Source organism: Protopterus annectens, chromosome 4.part0 (genome assembly GCF_019279795.1).
Source record: "Protopterus annectens isolate FY-2018-M chromosome 4.part0, PAN1.0, whole genome shotgun sequence".
In the NCBI taxonomy this organism is placed as follows: domain Eukaryota; kingdom Metazoa; phylum Chordata; order Ceratodontiformes; family Protopteridae; genus Protopterus; species Protopterus annectens.
Window position 1 is genome coordinate 1,816,213,741 of NC_056733.1, and position 20,637 is coordinate 1,816,234,377.

Consider the following 20,637-nt stretch of genomic DNA (forward strand, 5'->3'; position numbering starts at 1 on the left):
TCAGAAGTATCCTGGATATTAGTGGAAAAACATACAGGAAAATTCCTGTCCAAAGAAAACAGGTATTTGTCTTAGAGGCGCGTGTGCACGCACACATGCATGAAAGCATCTCTTACATTCCTATGCTTGCATCTGTTCTCTTGGTGTTGTACACACCTTGCACTTTGCTCCCTAAGCCAAGTTGGAGGTGTCTGTGCTGGCTGACCACTTTTTAACAGGGTAGGAGAAGGGGAGACCTGGATTTAGAGGTATATTTTGTCTCAAACTGATTTTGTTTGTGACAAGCTAGGCTCTGAAAAAGAGAAGGGGTTTTGTTGCTTAGACTAAAGAGACTTCAAATACCACTTTCTCAGATGGAGTCTTGCCACATGTATAATAAGAATTGTAGAAGGCATGAGACTCAAAATACTGAGGTAGTCCATCTCTGTGACTGACGTCAGAGTGGAAATCCCTAGAAATAGATGTATTTTTCTTGCGAAGATGATTCTTTAAACTGTGATATCTAATTGAAATCCCTGAAACACAATCCTGTGAGGAGGATTCAAGAAAACCTTATGAATGTTCTCTTGGAATCCCAGTTTATGCAAGAGAGTTGTCATCCAAGAAGGAGATTGTAAAACCCTGCAAAGATAAGCAAGTTGTATAAATATGGAAACCATGGAGCCTGCAATGGGCTATAACAGGAGCCAAGCACTTTATAAACAGTCTTGGTGTAGTGCTTAGTCCAGCTGGTAAGGCAGAAAACTGATAAGGTTGTGTGTGTCTGGATCTGATTAAGAAATACTTGAAGACTGGGTGAATAGGAATGTGATAAAGCATCTTTTAAATGTAGTGTTACCAGGAAACTTGAATGGGGAGGAATAGGTAACAGGCTGACAAGTGACAGCATTTTCAGTCTGAGGGAAAGAAAAACCCACAACTGGTCTCCAAGCATTTTCTTTCTTTGGCCCTAAAACCCTTTACCGCCTGAGAAGAGGAAGAGTTCCCACTCCCTGGGACAGCATGTTATGAAATACAAGTGCAAAGAAGAGAGTCTGGTCTGGAGGATTTGAAATTTCCTCCCATTGCCATCTGAAAGCTTAATGACAGTTTTAGACAAATATGTGATGAAGATCAATCTGTTGCCAAACAGAAAAGTGAAGATTTAGACTTTATGGAAGAAGAAAAAAAGGTTGTGGACATGACAGTCTCTTAAATAGTCTTTCCTTGGTTTTGCAAGTTTCCAGAATTCTTGGAACTCCCTTGGTATTTCTCAAGTATCTGCATTTTGTTGAGACTGTTGTCTTTCTTACCCAAATTGGATGAGGACTTTGAAAATCCCTTGGACAATTTGGAAAAGGAGGGCTGAAAACTCAGCTTATACCTTTTATCACATCTGCAGCAGAAGGGCAAATATAATCTTCTCCATCCACAGAGAATTTAAAATCATGTTTTTAACATTATCAACTGGGAGGGTCTGGTAATGCAGGCATGGAAACCTCTTCCAAGCAGTAGCAGTGGCCAAGTATCAGCAGTCATACTCACACTGTATCCTGTAGTAGTCACTTGAACAATAGTAGAAATTAAATTAAAAGCAGATTTTCCTCACAAAGAGATTGTCGCCAAACCATTCCTCATACTTTTAGTTAGGACAAACCTTAACATATGAGCCTAAAAATTCAAGATTCTGGAAGATGGAGTTGTAGAAGCATACATTCTTTCCCCTATATTTATTAATGAGCATCCCAGCTTTATGAGAAATAGTATGATTGGGATTAAATGTGTTTAGCAACAGAAGGATTAATTAACACTTCATCTGCTGGATTAGGTTTGAGAAGAGTATATAATGACGTAAGACTGGGGAATTTTATATATATCCTATCTGCCATTTTAGGGTTAGAAGGCTTACTGTCAAGAAAAGTGCAGGTAGTAACACACACATCTGCCAAAACTGGAGGAATGGGTGCTGCTGGAATTTTTTTCTGCAACAGCTCATAGATTTATTGGTCCCTAAGACCAAGTGTTCTCCCAGTGATACAATCTAGAAATAGTCTTAGAAAGAGAACCCTCACAGAGCATAGTCAGACACTAAGCTCTCCTCTGAATTTATGTCAGAAATCTGAGGAGATAACCATGTAGCTGTCCCTTCATCCTCTGTCCTGATTCAGAATCTTGAACCTCTTCAGAAAATGAGGACTCCCTCTTTTTTCAACAAAAACTATTTTAAAGTAGTGCCATGAGCCAGACCCAGTAAACTACTCCTGTCTGAGGAAATTTGGAGCAGGAGGGATACATGTTTAGTTGTTTGATTCTTTTTGACAGGAAAAATGGGACCACCAGTGATGGTGGTAGCAGCAGCTTTCCCAGGTACATGAACATTCTGGCAAAACAGGGAAGCCTTCCCTGTTCCCGCTCCCAAAACTGATGAGTGGCTCTCCATTGGCCATTGAGGGGCCCCACTAGCTACAAAGGATGTGGTTATCCTCCCCAATCCATAGTAGCTGCAACAGAGGGATCCAGTGTAAAAGATGAATGGCCTTAGGGGTAACTAATGGCCAAAGCAGAGTCACCAATATGTGGTTGAGGCAAATTGCTAGTCTACTGTAATGGCAAAGGCTGTTTGCTTAATGTTTTCATCTGGTGTTGTCTGTTCAGTCTTCATCAAACATGTGGGTTCTCGGTTCCAAGCTTGGAACAGACATCTGTCAGCAAGCTTAGGATTGCAAGCTAGAGCTCCTCCCACCCTACCCATACTACTTAGCTCCTCTCAGATCTCGTTTGCCACACTCAGCAAAAGCATTATGATCGGGTTAGAGCTCCTTCACGAGTGTATTCTAAGGTTGTAAGAGGTATTTTTCACCCTCTTATTTTTTCCTACCCTTCTTCTGATTGTGTAAAAAGTATTTTTTCATAAGTTGTAGTGTAGTCTATCTTCTGCAAGTGGTCCCCAGGATTTCTTCTTTTCTCCCTCTCTCTGTGTCACTGTCTGCCTTCTCTACCATGTCAGAGAAATCTGACAAACCCCCAGGGTTTAAAAATGTAATTCCTGTGGGCATAAGTTCCCTGTATCTGATGCTCACTGGGAGTGCATTTACTGTTTGGGTAATCCCTACCTTCAGTTGGATTGTTCTATCTGCAAGGCCTTTATCCCTCAGGCCCTTGCAGACAGACATAACAGGCTTGTGCTCAGAAGTCTTAACAGACCGCCTTCTCCTGCTGTTGCTTCTGCTTCAAGGACTCAAACTCCCACCAAGAAACCTAAGGAGGCCAGGGACTATAAGAACTAGTCCCTTAACCCCTCAGTGTCTTTCAGTTACTCCATATACTAAGCCCATCCCCCAATTTGCCAACGCTGAGTTAATTCTGGCCCTACTCCAGTTGAACAGGCATAAATCCATATGCATAGCCTCCCTCTATATCCCTCCTGGAGACAATACCCCTATCCTCGAGGATATTCTCTCTTGGTTCTCCACCAACATAACCAGAGAGACTATAATCTTAGGTGATGTGAATATTAACTGGTCCTCTATTCAATCCCCCACTAACTCCCTAAACATAAACCTGTACAACTTTCACCAGCTTATCAATGCCACAACCAGACCATCAAAGGACTACTCTTCCAGAAGCACCCTTGACTGGATTTTGGTATCCCACCCACATCTTACCTCCAGTAGTGGTATCCCCCTGTCTCTCTTAGTGATCACTTTCCTATCTTCACTCATCGTCACTCTCCATCCCTACAACTGTCTCATACCACCATCTCTAGATGCTCCTTAAAACACTTCAACTCCAACACCTTCTCTAACCTACTGAAACTATTCAACTGGAATCCTCTAAAAATTTTCCCCTAGATGAAGCCATCACCTACTTTAATACATTTCTAAACCTTTTAGACACATTTGCCCCTTGAAAACAAAGAAATAAAAGCAACACCATCCCCTGGCTAACTAAAGACACCTTAGCTGTCATGTGCCTTTGTGATAAAGCCTTGAAACACCACCATAAAAATAAAACCCAAGTCACCCTAAATGAATACAAAATTCTCCACAACAGAGTTAAAAAGCTCATCACTTCAGATTGTAAATCCTACTATACCACACTCCAAAATAACCATAAGACTAACCCTAGAAAATTCTGAGATAGTATCTCCATCCTCTTTAACCCAGGCAAAAATGAAAATCCTTGCCCTGATCACAATGCTTCCAATATCGACAGCCTCCCAATTTAACAACTTCTTCATCAACTCCATAACCAAACTAACGTCATCCTCCTCAAATAACCCTACTTACTCAGCTACACCTTCCGCTATCTCCTCCTCCTCAGGTACTTCCACCTTCCTCACTTCTCTCTGAAACCCATCCCAGTATCAACTATAAAAAAACTCCTTCAGAAATTAAAACCATGCTCCAATGCCCCTTACAATATCCCTTCCTAAAGACAGCTGCAGAAGCCCTTGCCTTCCCCATCTGTATTCTTATAAACCAATCAATCCAAGAAGGCTATGCACCCCAACTCTGGAAAAAAGCCTATAGTATTCCGCTCCACAAAGGAGGAAACAATAACATACCCAATTTTAGACCTATTGCCATCTTATCTCCCATCTCTAAACTACTTGAAAAGTGTATCCACCTACAACTATTACCCTACCTCATCGACAATCACCTACTAACTCCCACACAACATGGATTCTGGCCTGGTCACAGCATTACTCTCCTTCCTTGAAACGATGAATAAAGCCCACGACTCCGGCTGTATTGTATCCACCTTCCTCCTAGACCTTTTGATACCATCTCTCACACCCTTCTCCTAACCAAACCCTAATCTAACACTATCACCTCCTTCTATCAACTGGTTTACTTGTTGTACCTTTCTAATAGGCAACAAGCAGTCAAATTGAAGAAAGCCATTTCCCCATTCCTCAACACTCCCATTGGTGTACCCCAAGGTTCCATATTAGGTCCCCCATTGTTCAATATTTTCATAAATGACTTCCACCATGCTATCCCCAATGGAAAAATCATCCAATATGCAGATGATTCAACAATTATCTGTTCTGCTAACTCCACTCCTACCCTCATAAAATTAACCCAAGATGCCTTCTCATCCACTGAGCAATGGATGCTAGAAAACCACCTGGCACTCAATGCATCAAAAACCAAACTCATGATATTCACCTCTTCCAAAACCACAATTATCAACATAAATTCATTCTCCATAACCAGTCAGAATAACACTTCTCTTGAAATAGTATCCAATGCAAAACTGTTAGGAGTTCTCATTGATAACCAGCTCAAATCTGATACCCATACACATACAAATATTAAAAAACACACCAGAAACTTGGTATGTTCTACCACCACATAGGTTCATAGGAAGATACTAGGCTATCGGCACTAGGGCCTATACAAGCCCAGCCAAAAAGGTACCCTGGCTTTTGCCACTCAAGAAAATTATTTTCCTGTGCCACTGTCGAGCAGAGCTACAGAAGTGATCCCCGGGGTGAATTTCTTATTTCCCATCCAATCATCAATTTTTTTCTTGAAGAGTGCTAATGAGGAGCTCTGTCTGACATAGGTAGTTTATTCCAGAGTATGGAAAGTCTCTGGGACAGGAATCTATCCCTCTGGCATGTTCTGTTTATTGTGGTGACAAGGTTTAGGTCCCTAGAGCGGAGGGATTGGGACTTCAAGTGGAGCATGTCCAACAGCTCTGGGTTTGACATAGCTGTGTATGTTAGGCAGAGATCACCTCTCAGTAGGCAATATGCGACGGAGTAAAGCTGGTGTTTTTTGAGACAGTCTGCATAGGGCATCTGTTTGAGGCTGGTAATCCTCTTTGTGAGGTATTTCTGCAGCCTTTCCAGTTGTTGTAGATGTCTTGTGAGGTACATACCAAAAGGGGCATTGTACTCTATAATGGGTCTAATGAGTGATGAGTAGAGAGGAACAATGATCTCTTTTTTTTCCTGGATGTGAAACCTTTTGTGATGAGGTGTGCCACATAGAATGATTTCCTGACTACTGTGGTGATGTGATTATCAAAGGAGAGACTACTGTCCACCTGTGTCCCAAGGTCTCTTATCACACTTTTGGTGTTAAGTATACTACCGCCTATGTTGTAGTTCATGGGTACAAAGTTTTTACCAAAGGGGATAACAATGCACTTTTTGGCATTGAGCTTGAGGCCATGGCTTTGACACCAGGCATCTGTCTCAGTGAGGCCCTTTTGTAGGATGTCCACATCATTAGGAGTTTCGATTATGGCTCCTAGTTTGCAGTCATCTGTGAACTTCATTAGCCAAAGCCCTTCTGTGTTAGCCTGTACTTCAGAAAAATAGATTCCAAACAGGAGAGGACCCAGGACTGAACCTTGTCACTGGTCTGAAGTCGGATTTGGAGTCTGCTACTTTCACAGTGTGGGTTCTGTCAGTGAGCCAGTTGATAACCCATCTTGTGACATAGGGATTTATACCTAGTTTAGTGAGTTTATCTATAATTCCAGAGTTGGGGATGGTGTCAAGCCTTGGCAAGATCTAGATAGGCTGTGTGAACCACCTTACCCTCGTCTATGGCTTTGGTGACTGCTTCAAAGAAGTCTATCAGGTTTAGGAGACATGATCTCCCTTTTACAAACCCGAACTGGGTGAGGTCCAGAGTTTGGAGATTACCAATGTCTTTGTTTATAAGTTCCGTGATGATACATTCCATGGCCTTGCAGACCAGGCTCATCAGGCTAATGGGGCGGTAGTTCCCGGGGTCCGTGGTGGCTCCCCCCTTGTGGGGTGGGATAATCATTACTGTGCGCCATTCAGCAGGCACAAAACCTGAGGTGAGGCTATGATTGGACATGGTACTTAGGTGGGGTGCCAGTTCGTTCTGCAGTTTGCGTAGAATGCAGCCTGGGATGTTGTCTGGTCTCATGGATGCTGTGTTCTTGGCTTTGGAGAGTGTGGTGTTTACCTGTGCAGCCGAGGTTACAGGAACTTTGCATGCTTCCAGTACAGACATGGGCTCTTTAGGGAGTGAGAGGGGGTAAAGTTAGCACTGAACCTATCTGCCAGGATGTTGGCAATATCAGTTGGGTCTGTATATTTAGTGCCATTGTGCTGTAACTCAGAGCAGATCTGAGTGTTGCCATTGAGATAGCTATAGAATGCTTTGTGGTTGTCTTTAGAATCAGTGGCAATTTTGTTTTCATAACTATCTTTGGAGGATTTTCAGGGATCGCAGCTTCTTACTGAGGCTGACCAGGGAACTCCTCCACTCATGGGATTTTACTCTCTTTCACAACAGTTTCTTCCTTCTGTTGTACAGTTTGTTTATGGCAGGAGACCACCAGATTGGCTTCCTTTTTTTGGAGGTTAGCATCTTGGTTCTGTTTGGGATAGCATGATCCATGCACTCGTGTAAGTGCTTATAAAGTGCAATTGTGTAGGATTCAGTAGTCGTTAACTGTATTGTCCATCTGCATGGGTGTCATGAAGCTCACAACTTCTGTCTTAAGAAGCATGAAATTGGCTTTGGAGAAATTTTTTACCGTGGCTTCCTTAATGGGGGTGGGGGGTGGGGGCAGGATGTGGTTATCTAGGGTAATTAGCTTATGGTCGGATCGGACCAATGAGGTGTTGACTTCAGGTGTGGAACATCAGTCACTCATGTTGGTAATGACTAGATCTAGGATATTGTTGCCCCTGGTGGGGGTGTGGATAAGTTGATCCAGGGCATTGGAGTTTATGAATTCCAGGAAGCACTGAGCGAAGGAGTTGGTACATGAGTAGTTTTCCTAGTTATAGGTTCATAGGTTCATAGAATAATACTAAGCTAACTGCCCTTGTGAGCCATTTTAAGCCTAGCCAATTATCCCTTGTGAGACTCAAACCCTGCACCTTGTGTTTGTAAGGCAAACACCTTAACCATTAGGCCACCCTCCCAACCCTAGTAGTTGAAATGGCCCATTATTAGGGTGTTTGGTTGAACCCTAACATTTTCCAGTACATCAAGAAAAGAGGACTGGGAATCCTGGGGGATCTGTAGCAAGCTACAATTTGGATTGTAGTTTTGCCCAGAGTTAGTTGCACTTGGATAACCTTGGCTGCATTATGCTGAGCAACTAACCTGGAGGTGTGGATATCCTTAATGAATATGGACACACCTCCGCCTTTGGTGTTCCAGTCCAGGTTACATGGCCCAAAAGTGTGGTATGAGTTATAGCCTGGTAGTGCAGGGGTGCTCTCTGGAGCCTTGAACCAGGTCAGGTCTCAGTCACTGCACAGATACCGATGTTCTCCATTTTAAGGAGTGCCTCGAGTGAGTGCATTCTGAGATTTAGACTTCTAGCATTGAGTAGCATCACCCTCAGTTTTTGCTTGCTTGTTACTGTTACTTTGGTGAATTTGTCATTTGAACCTTGCCTAAAAAAGGCACTATAGGGGCGGCAAGAACCTTAGCCAGTATCCGGAATCCCAGGGGTGACAGGTGCAGGCCATCTCTGGCAAACCATCATGGTCTGTCGACTATGTTATCTCAGGCATACAGATACTGGATCCCTTTAGAATTACACCAGAAGCTTAGCCAATTGTTGAAGTCAATCATTTTGTCCTTGTACTGCAGTATCATTCTGGGTGATGGCAGAATGCTACTCAGGGCTAGGGCCATACATGCCTGGGCTACAAGATCGGAGAGCTCTTCCATGTCTCCTTTCATGTAGTCCAGGGAGGTACGTCTCAGGTCGTACACACCAACATGGACAATGACAGAGTCATATTTGTACTTGTTGTGGAGTGACCTGAGTGCGTGGGTTATGTGGCGGATCCTGGCACCCTACAGGCAGCTGACCGTAACCTTCTCCTTGTTTAGCCTGGTGAGTGGGACATCAGTGTGTCTGACTATAGAGTCATCTATGACTAGTATGTTGTTTTGCCTTATTGGCTGTGGTTGAGTGGCACACTGAGTCTGCGGGCTATGTGTCATTTGGGTTGTGTTGAAGGGGTGAAGGTTGCTTGCATTTCTGCTTTGGAGGTCTCTGTTGCTTGAGCAGATTATTATTGAGAGCCTCTGCGAATATTTTTGTGTTTCTATGTGTGGATTTTGGTGGTGTAGATTTAGTGAGACTATGTGATGAGTGTGGTGTGGTGTAAGTGTCTACCTTCTCCTCTTGACTGTCAAGTTCAGTCTTACATTCGCTACCTTACTCTATCTATTAGATTCCTTCTCTCTGGGGACTTTCTAAGATGGCTGCCAGCTAGACTGCACACACTTCAGCTTGCTCCAACTACTAAATTCAAATCTAACCTCATCTAAGGCTACTGATACAGTGTAAATCTACAAAAAAGCAATTCCTGCACAATTAAACCTAAGTCATTACCTGAGTGAAGCTTATTTTTTATCTTCTAAGTGTAAAAATAAGAAATGTATACCTTGGATTTGGGTGATGACTAAGCAGTGACTCCTGTACATGTGCCTGAGCCTGTAAGCAGTAAGTAGCAGCTACAAAAAATAAGAAAAGAAGCATGCTTTCAAACAGTAAAGAAAAATGGACCAAATGGAAACACACATATAAAACAAGACTATATCAAATTGCTTCTTCAGACAAGGAAGTTATTACTAAGAGGCAGAAAACTACCAAATCTCAAGTTGAAGTGTCAAAGAACCAAATGAAACCAAAAACTGATTAATCTTTTGACATGGAGGAACTAAATGCAGCTTTAATGCCTCTGCAAACAGAAATAAAATCTTTCTCTTCAAAACTTACAGCGTTTGGCAATAACTTGGATCAAATAATAACCAGACTGGACAAAAATGAGGCTAGAATACTGAGTAATGAGATGAGACAAAGATAGAAGAAATACAGAAAGCTTCTTCCATCACTGAAAATTCAGTCAAAGAAATACAACAAAAACTGATTGATCTGGAAGCTAGAGCAAGGAGAAATATTGTATTGATCAGACGCATCCCAGAAAAATATGAACAGTCACAGCTAGCTAAAGTAGCAAAGGAAATCTTCAGTCTCCTTCTTGAAAACAAAGAACTATCCCAAAAAATTATTGAAAGAATACACTGTGCTCTGAGAAAATCTCAGACCCTGGATGCTCCCAGGCAAATATATGTAAGAATTCTAAATGCTGCACATGCTCAAGAAATAATTCAAGCTGCAAAAAAAAAAGAAACATATTCTATGGAATGGCTGCAAGATAACCTTTGCTCAGGATCTGCCTCTACAGATAAAACAGTTAAGACAAACTCTATCACCATACAGCACTTAGTAAGCAAAAACATTAGATTCCAAATGAAATACCCATCAACTCTACAATTTCAATACAATGGCTTAAATTATGCAGTTAAAAATAAAGAAGAAGCAAAAACAGCTTTTCTCAAAGCCTTTAAAGAACTGCCATGAAGTATTTTTTTTTTTTACACAAACAGGCTCCTAATACAAAAACTATATGCTTCTGTGTATTTTTGGCATACTAATTCTCTCAATGACAAGGTAAAATACCTGTTTTTCTGCTTGGATTCATTGTTTTTCATTTGGGCACTCCAACTACAGCTTAGGGAGCATATCCACACTGTCGTGAATGAACTACACTACCCGGAATCCTTTGCAACCATGAATCAGGAAAATTAAGCACAGCTGAGGTCAAAGGAAAAACTATGGTATCCATTCAAGCCCAAAACATCTCAGAAAACCAGCGTTTGCAAATTAAAATGAAAGTAAGGCTCTCACATAACAGAATACCTGTGGATTTACTTTTTTCCGGACTCAAAAAGTGAAGATTCTCATGTATATGGTGTATGGAAGGTAAATCTAGCCTAGAAATAGTACCACAGGTTAACTGATTATGTACAAATGGTAATATATAGGTCCTGCCCTTTTTTTTTTTCTTGTTACTAGTTCCTTCCTGAATATATACAAGCTGGACTAATAAAATCTTCTGGGTTAGAAATTGTTGCAGCTGCAATAAATACTCAGCCCATACTAGGAAAAGCAAACCATTGTAGTTAGGTTTGTGTTGTTTTACATAGTGTTAAATATGCTTTCTTAAGCTTTAAAATAAGTATGCATCAAGTGTAAGCATACCAATCTTGTACGACAGAGAATATATAGGGATTCTTTGTTTTTCTGTCTCATATTTTCTTTCTTTTTATGATCACAATGCTGTTTTTTTTTTTTGTTGTATATATGCTCAATTCTTACATGATAAATGGACACCCAGGGATATAACTGTAGCAGTAAACGCAGACCCAACAAGTAAAAGAACTGATATATATATATATATATATATATATATATATATATATATATATATATATATATATATAAAAGGAATGTACGTATGACCAGCATAACTAGGAACATGCAAACACTGTTTGACAAAACTATATTAAGGTAAAATCAGTTGTGTATGTTACTCTTCTATGTGTGAACACAGTTAAAATGTGATAGTTTGCTATGAACTATATTTTGATTAGATTGCTATTTGCTTATTAAGCTAGATATATAAATTTCAGTTAAAATATGCTCAGCTCAATTATTTTCAAATGAACAAAGGGTTAGAATGCATATCTTTTATACATGATTTGTTTGGGCATGCTGTTATGTGTGATGTTTTATTGCTGGGACTTAGAATGACAGAAACCTTTTGTATTATAGTTGTTAATATTCCTTTTACCTCTCTTTCAGGTAGTAGGCTAGCGTGGGTATGCATGGGAGGGGTTCTGAAAGGGAGTGATGTCACACTTATATCCACACCATTGATATGTACAAAAAATTCTAATAATTTTGAAATGTTATTTTGTCCCTATATATATATATATATATATATATATATATATATATATATATATATATATATACACACACATATATATATATATATATATATATATATATATATATATATATATATATATATACATATATATATATATATATATATATATATATATATACATACACATATACATACACTTATTCTGAAGGCCAGCAATCTGTGTATTATACCCTTTAGATGATCTCTGTGGATTCATGGAATGTAAAGGGCTTGCAAGATAAGAAAAAAAAGAATCTATTAATGCACTTAACTTTTAAATCTAAGGCAGAGATAACTTTCGTACAAGAAACGCATATGTTGAAAGAGCAATGGGAAAGATATACAAAAAAAAAATGGGTGGGAAATATATTGTTGCTGCTGGTGACAGTATGGCTTCTAGGGGAGTTGCCATAGTAGTTAAAAAAATCTTTTGATGGTAATATATGGAAAGGTAGCTGTGACCCAAATGGTAGATGGTGTTATTTTACTTGCAAACTGCCACCATTTAAAAAACCTTTCTTAGTCCTGAATGTTTATGCCCCATGTTTGCATCAAATAACTTATCTATACAAGATATACAGAATCTTAGAGAACTATCCTAATTACTTCTATATCATAGGAGGTGACTGGAATATGTTAATTAATCCAGAACTTGATAGGACAAATAAAAATAACAAGCAATTGGTTCAGCTTACTACACTAATAGCTGAAATAATGGAAGATTTTAAGTTAGCTGACCCATTTGAAAACTATAGAAATAGTATAAGTACTAGTAAATTCACTTATTATTCACCATATCACAAGTCTTGGTCTCGGACAGATGTATTTTTTAATATCTGAAATCTTATTAAATAATACAGTCACCTACAATAGTGAAACTAGGACAATGTTGGATCATGCAAAGATAAATATTACACTAAAGTTGGGGAGCTCAGTGCAAGGACCCCAAACAGTTATGAACTGGACGTTAAATACTAACTTACTAAAGCTTAAAGATGTTTCACAAAATATCATAGACATTCTTACCCAAACTTATAACAACCTAGAAGTAGTAGATATACCATACAACATTCAATGGCAAGCTACAAAAGCCGCTATTAGGGGTATATTAATTCAAAAAGCTGCTTTCTATAAAAAAATTAAACAGAGAAAAAGTCATATTAATAGAATCAAAATTAAAAAATATAGTCAGAACTGCAAATAAATTATTCACCAGTACTTGCGGTGGTGGTGCTCTGGTAGCGTTGTCGCCTCACAGTAAGTCGCTGTCCGGTTCGATTCTCAGCTAGAGCATCTTCTGCATGGAGACATGCGTGAATGGGCATACCTTCGTTGAAGGTTGTGCGTCAGGGCTGGTAACTCGGCACGTAAAAATCAACTACCAATCATTAGCGGACCGGAGTTCCGCTGTGGCGACCCCTAACTGGGAAAAGCCAAAAGACACAACAACAACTTGAAAGTCAAATGGTTACACTACAAGGACAACTACATGAAGTTCAAACACAACAGTACTCAATCAATGAAATTAAACTCCTCCACAAATATGCTGAATGGGATCAATTGCCCTCAAAAGCACTGGCAAGAATCATAAACATTAAGAATCCTCTTATCTAAATAAAGCAACTAAATTATAATAACAAACCTTTAGAGACAGATCAAGAGATCATTGCAGCTTTTGAAGAGATATACCAAAAACTATATGGCCCCCAAGACCAGTTTAATGAGTCATTATTTCATCAATTTAATGAAGAGTTACAATTTCCAGTACTGAATGAGACACAAATAAATAATCTTAAAGCTCCCTTAAGTGTAGAAGAAATCATTGCTGCTGTAAATAAGTTGAAACCAGGTAAATCGCCAGGGCCTGATGGTTACGTGACAGAATTTTACAAGACTTTCAAGAAACAGTTATCTCCTATATTACTGAAAGTATACAGATACATAATAAAGTATGGTACCAAAGACCTGTATATCAATAACTCAAAAACAATTTTTATACCAAAACCCAAATCTGATGCATCAAACCCAAATAACTACAGGCCAATAGCACTCATAAATATTGATATTAACATTCTTTCTACAATACTAGCTAGTAGAATCAAACAAATTCTACCTCATATTATATATTCTGAGCAACTAGACTTTATGAACAACAAACTGATATATGACAACACATTTACTATTGATTCAATCATTAGTTTAAAAGTGAATGATAAATGCCCTAGCTATGCACTGTCAGTAGATGCAATCAAAGCTTTTGACAGAGTAAATTTTGATTTTTTATTAAATATAGTCAAGAAATTTAGTATTCCCGAGGGCTATATAAACATGGTTAGAGCTTTGTACAAAAATGCCACAACAACACTATCTATACATAAAAAGCAATCAAAGCCTATTCAAATAGTGAACGGTACAAGGCAAGGATGCCCACTATCACCTTACCTGTTCAATATATACATAGAACCTGTGCTGCTTAAAATATCACAAAGAACTTCCCACCATATTATGAATATTTCCAAAGTCCCAATAAAGTATACAGCTTTTGCTGATGATCTTAACATTTATTTTGAATTCCCTAATACTGATTTGAATAAGATACTAAACTCCATTGAAAAATTCTCAAAAATATCTAATTATGCAATTAACCCTAATAAATCCATCATATTCTGTATGAATACTCTAGGACATAAGAATTCTATTTCCCTGAAACTGAAATTAAAGTCAATTATAATCTCAAATATCTGGGTATTGTGTTCACTCACCCCTAATCTGATATGACTAAAAACAACTTGTTTAAAACCTGGTCTAACATCACTGAAGACACTAAGAGATGGTTAAACCTCCATCTATCTCCACTAGCTAAGGCGGCCATAGTTAAAATGAATATTCTTCCAAGACTATTGTTTCATTTTAGTGCTATTAACCAAAATATACCAAAAAACTTCTTCTCCAAACTTGAAACACTACTAGGAAAGTTTATTTGGCATCCAAAAAGTAGAAAAATAAAATACACTAAATTAACATTACCCAAACAAAAAGGGGGCCTAGGCCTACCTGAATTCCAAACATACTAAACGCTAGTCGAATTATACAAATAGCAAATTTTGAACCATCCAACAAAGCATGGTATCCACTATGGATTAAAATATATTACAATCATCTAATCTCATGCAATTTAAACCCTAGAGCAGTACCCTTTCTAAATTCTAAGACTTTAAAGAATGTTAAGGTTCATCCCATAATAATAAGAGAAACAGTAATATTTCTAAAACTGGTAGCCTCCTTAAATCTTAAAGATACTTTGGTATTGGGACAGCCAGTACACCTTAATCCTAATATTAAATTAAACAGTACTATATTAAACCTTAATCAGTATCCAAAAATTAAAAATATGACTGTATGGGACCTATACCAGATCAAAAGTTTCTCAGTTGACAATATTAGACAAAAACTTGAAGTAAATAAAAGCTATAACACCATAATCAACCAATTAATTTTCCTGATCAACACAATTACTATGAATGTCAAAATAGACCACCAAGACATGCAGGTATATCAACAAATGATTAACCTGCTACTGTCGAGATCTAAAACGTTATCAAACACATATAGATTAATAACAAAAATTAGATATCAAGATGCAATTCTATATTCCAAATTTTGGGAAGAGAAAAATAATAAGATAACTGATGAACAAAAATCTGATGTTATTGAACTTACTTTGAAATTAACTCCCCTTAAAAAAAACTAATTTATACCCAAATTATGATCAATAACAATGTGTATCACATACCACTTTTTCTTAGCAAAATTAATCCCTCCCACTCCCCTTATTGTACCATATGCCAAAACAGTGTTGTTGACACTTTTCATATTTTTTGGAGCTGTAAAAATGTTTACTAAGAACCAAGTTAGAAAAAAAGGGATACACCAAATCTACCCTGTCATGGGAAATGGCAATTTTACATACATTCCCTAATAATTTCTCATACAAAAATAAACACATCATAGTCACATTGTGTGCAATGATCAAATCATGTATAGCCCAAAATTGGTTAGATAGAAGTAAAATCACATGGGAAGAATTTAAAGGAATGGCTATAAAATACTTATTAGCCAGCAAATTAATTACAAGGAGCCAAAAAAAACTATCTTACTATCAGAAACATTGGAAAACACTTTTAGAAATCCTAGGACAAAATTGATTTATGACCAAGGTACTTCACCATCAATATTACTTTACATAATTAAGGGAAACTAAAGGCAATTATTATAGAAATACCCACAATAACAGTGTACAGGTCATGGCAAACACATATAAGATGAACATTAAGGTGACATCAATAGACTGCGGTGGTGGTGCTGCGGTAGCGTTGTCACCTCACAGTAAGACGTTGTCCAGTTCGATTCTCAGCTAGAGCTTCTTCTGTGTGGAGACATGCATGAATGGGCATACCTTCGTTGAAGGTTGTGCGTCAGGGCCGGCAACTTGGCATGTAAAAATCTACTGCCAATCATTAGCGGACCGGAGTTCCGCTGTGGTGACCCCTAACTGGGAAAAGCCGAAAGACACAACATTAAGGTGACATCAATGTATATATTGTACATAGTGCAAGACAGAATGTTTATTTAGATAGACTTGAATATCTGGTTGCAATGTTTTAATGTCACATTTTCAATATGTTTCTGTATCTTTATGTAAATGTCTGTTTTACAGTTCATTAAGAGTAGCTTGATTTTTAGTCAATTCTGTATAATTGTTACCCTAACATTGATGATTTATGTTATGTATATCATATTTGGATGACTGAAACTTGATATGTATGTATATTTTCTGTGTCATTCTTTTATTTTATTTAAATAGAAGTGAAATGCAATAAAAATTATATTTGAAAAAAAAAAAGATTCCTTCTATCACATATCTCATCCCTTCTCTCCTTTACGGTGCCCCACTCCTAACCGACCTACAATCTTCTATTAAAACAAAACTCTCTTCCTGCTATAACAAAATCACCAAATTCACAACTGGACACAGATCCTCCACTTACCATTGTATTGCCCTCCATAAACTAAACTCGCTAGAGTTGCCCAACTACCTTATCTACTCTCAACTAATTCATGCTCAGAAACTCATTTTCAGTCCCTCTCTCTGCCCCTCCCTTACCTCAACCTTTACAATGCATCTACTTAACAGACTCCTAAGAACCAATACTCAGAATCTTATTGAACTTCATAAGCCTGCCTGTCCAGCAGGCAAACTTTTACTCTCTTTTTCCTTGGCACGTCTCTGGAACTCCCTCCCCATCTCATATTTGCCTCACCAGAAGCCCTTCCATCTTTAAAATTCTGCTCCACTCACCCCTAACATCTCTCTGCGAATGCTCAAATTCCCATCCTGCACAACATCCTCAGCAGCTACCTTACTCCCTACCCCTTCTCCCTCTCTCCTTTTATCCTAACTCAAATATCTACCTCCCCTTTTCCTTCTGTTTCCCTACTTCCCCTAACTCATCTCTCCCTTACTTCATTTAACCTACATACCCCCCCCCCCCGTGGCAACATACATATTGTAAATAGCTCCCTAGTTTAATTGACTTGTAAATACCTACTTATTATTGTTTAGACTTAACATCTATGTTAGCAATGATAGGGACTATATACTTGTAAACTTTTACTAATTGTGATATAATTTCTTTTTTTTTCTAATTGTATTAACATATACTTTTGCTTCATGTAATCTTCTTGTACTTTAATAACCTGTTGTTTAATATATTATATATATGGAGCTTTTCTCCCCAGGACTCCATTGAAAATGGGCTCCTTCAGCCCAATGGACCATCCTGGCAAACAAACTTCAAATAAATAAATAATAAATTTGAGTTACAGCCTCCTAAGAAGGCCCCATGACCATCGTACCACAGTTCCCCTGGCTCTGATACTGGTGTCTCTTTCACCCCCCCCCCCGGCCAGAGCCATTGGCACATAACCTGTCTGCCAAGGTCATTTTACCCCGGCATCACTCCAGACCCTCCGCTGTGTCCTTGTCCATCAGTTCCTTTCAAAGCCTGTCAGTGAATGAGATGGACAGACTGATGAAGTTTCTCCATACGCAGATCATGATGGGTTTCCTCTCAGCTCCGCCCCCTGTAGGATCTGTGAGCAGAGCTTCTCCCTGTGGGATTCTCTCTCCTCCTCCTATCTGGCCTACCATTTCAGAGCTCCTAGGTCCTTCGGCCCCTGTTGCCAGTCTGTCGGCCCTGATGGTCCTTACTATTTCTAGTCCAACTGCTTCCTTTACTGTCTTGGTTCTGACCGTGTCTCAGAGCCAAAGCCTTGAATATGTGTCTGGGGGGGTGACTTTCACTCCAAATTACTCGGAGTTGTTGCTTCCGCTCAGTGCCGACTCCCCCCTTGGAGCAGAGGGCTGTTGGTGACTGGGGATGACCTACTCCTGATCCCTCAGTACAGAGCGGTCTTCCTTGAAACTCAAGTAGCCCTTTTGCCTTTGAGATGGTGGAGAGGGTCATCGCTGCCTCCTAGGAGAACATCCGGCACCTACCATTTTGGATCCACCCCTTCCCATATTGGGCTCTGTGTCAGAGACCTCTCTTTTGCCACCTGCACAGCTGGTTCTACAGGGCCTCCAGTCTCTTTCCCTTAAGGAAGCCCAGACCTCTTCTGACACCTCCATGGAGCACCCACTGAGGATGTTCCTCAGAAGAGAAGGTGCAAAAGGAAGTATCTAAATTCCCCAGAGGAATCTCTCATGACGGACCCTGACTTTGATGAAAGGGAGAGGTCCCCCAGATCTCTACCTGATGTCTCATTTGGAGGCATATTTAGAGATTCTTCATCAGAGAGATGGTTGGTCAGCCCCTAATCCCACCCCAGATAAGTAGGTGTTCTGGTAGGCCTTCGGGACCAGCCCATCTACATGCATCCTGGGTGTCCCTCTTGCAGATCCCCTCATGGACCTGGTATCTGCATGGGCATGGAAGGAACTAGATGCTGCAGGACCTATCCCAAAAAGTGCAGACAAGATCCTTAGTGCCCCCAGGGATAGACCTCACTGGACTAAGGGCATTATAGCAGCCACCAAGAAAGAGCTTGCCCAGGAAAGCTCTACTGTCCATCCCCCTAACAAGGGAATATAGGACTACAGACAGATTTGGAAAAAGGGTCTATGCTTTTTTCACCTTTACCATTAGAGTGTTGAATTACCTTACCCATTTTACCAGCCTCAGAGAGACTTGCTTAAGGAACTCTCTAGCTCTGACCCTGATTCCATGACGCCAGAGGAACGGATTTCCTTTACCTTCCGTATGGTCTCTCTGCAGTCCATTTCTAACCCGTTTATGAGGTTGGCTTCTCATGCAGTTGAGGGCACCTCTACATCAGCCAGTTCCAGCACTGTAATTCAGAGCCATGCCTGGATGCAACTATGGGATTTTTCTGAACCCTTTAAGGCATCTTTTTTCAATGCCCCTTTGACAGTTCCTCCCTTTTTGGACCAACTGTTCATGACACACACTCCCACAGTGAGAAAGATGGAAAAATCCTGTCTGCTGTCTAAATCCGCTTCTCTACCCTCAAAGGTCCTTCACCAGGAATCAGCACAGTTGAAAGAAGTTGTGATTCTGAAAATCCCAGGGTCCTTTCCAGGATTCTCAGGGAGATTTTTCCCTGGGGCAGGGGGGGAATAATTACAGATACCGATGCCGCCATCGAGGCAGAGGGGGTTCCACTGAATTAAGGATCTCAGGATTCTCCTTGGGATAAATCCTTGCAGCATCCCTGAGGTGTTTGACTGTCCCTCTCTGGAGGCAGTCCAGCTGGGGGACGATGCTCCTTGCACCTAGAAGCCTGGTTAGCCATCACCCATGATTGATGGGTGCACAGGGTCACATCCAGAGGTTACTCCATTCCCTTTTCAACCCCCCAAACCAAAACAGCACCTCCCTGATGTACCACGCAATTGGAGAGAGGCAGCAACTGTGGAAATTGCAAGGTTGCTCCAAAAAAGAGTCATCCTGGAGGTCTCCTCAGGCCAGCACTAGTCAGGGATTTACTCCCAATTTTTTTTTTTTGTTTTAAAGAAAATAAGTTATTTACTCACCATAACGTTCCATGTTTGTTGTCCATAATCTTGCCTTCATTCTTGCTGGTTGGGTTACTTCGCCTGTTACTAAAGCTTGGAAGCTGTCACTGGCTCGAGACTAACCCTATCCCATCATGCTTGGGGAAAATAACCCAGATCTTGTTTGAAAAATAGTAACACATTTGAATCATATCAAAAAAGAAAAAAACTGGTAGGCAGAGAGACATAAAACAAAGTTCGTTTAATAAAACACAGATGATAAACATGGAATAAAACTTTAAAAAACAAGGATGAGCACTTTCATACCTTCTAGGTACTTCATCAGATCCAACTAAAACATATATAACAAGCAGCACTTATAATTCAGTGTCATAGGTCACATGATCTCAATACTGGCTTAACTGGAATAATATCATTTAACCCATTCCCATCAGTAGCTCAGAGTATATGCATTCATTTGATTTCAACACATTCTGTTTGTGTCCTTACATTGCCCCCTCTAGGTCCTGGCACATAAATCTCTAGAACCATGAATTTAAACCAGTGATTGCATCCTGCAGCTTTTATGTTTTGTCAATGCATTCCTCTCAGCCCTTCTATTTATACTATAGAGATGCTCTCTGATCCTGTCTCTTAGGGACCGATTGGTTTTGCTAATATAGAAACATTTGCAAACCTCACAAGAGGCACAATAAACCACATTTTGGCTACCACAATCAGCATAACGTTTGACATTAAACACTTGCCCTGT

At 39.6% G+C, this 20,637-nt stretch overlaps 1 long non-coding RNA gene across 1 annotated transcript in view; it reads right to left on the minus strand.

Moving 5' to 3' along the window:
- The window catches only part of LOC122800199, a 79,142-nt gene extending 68,598 nt beyond the window's left edge, over positions 1–10,544 (minus strand). The window contains exon 1 of the long non-coding RNA XR_006364552.1: positions 10,474–10,544. This is a non-coding gene — a long non-coding RNA (uncharacterized LOC122800199). The remainder of the gene's footprint in view (positions 1–10,473) is intronic.
- Between the last annotated feature and the right edge of the window lie 10,093 nt (positions 10,545–20,637).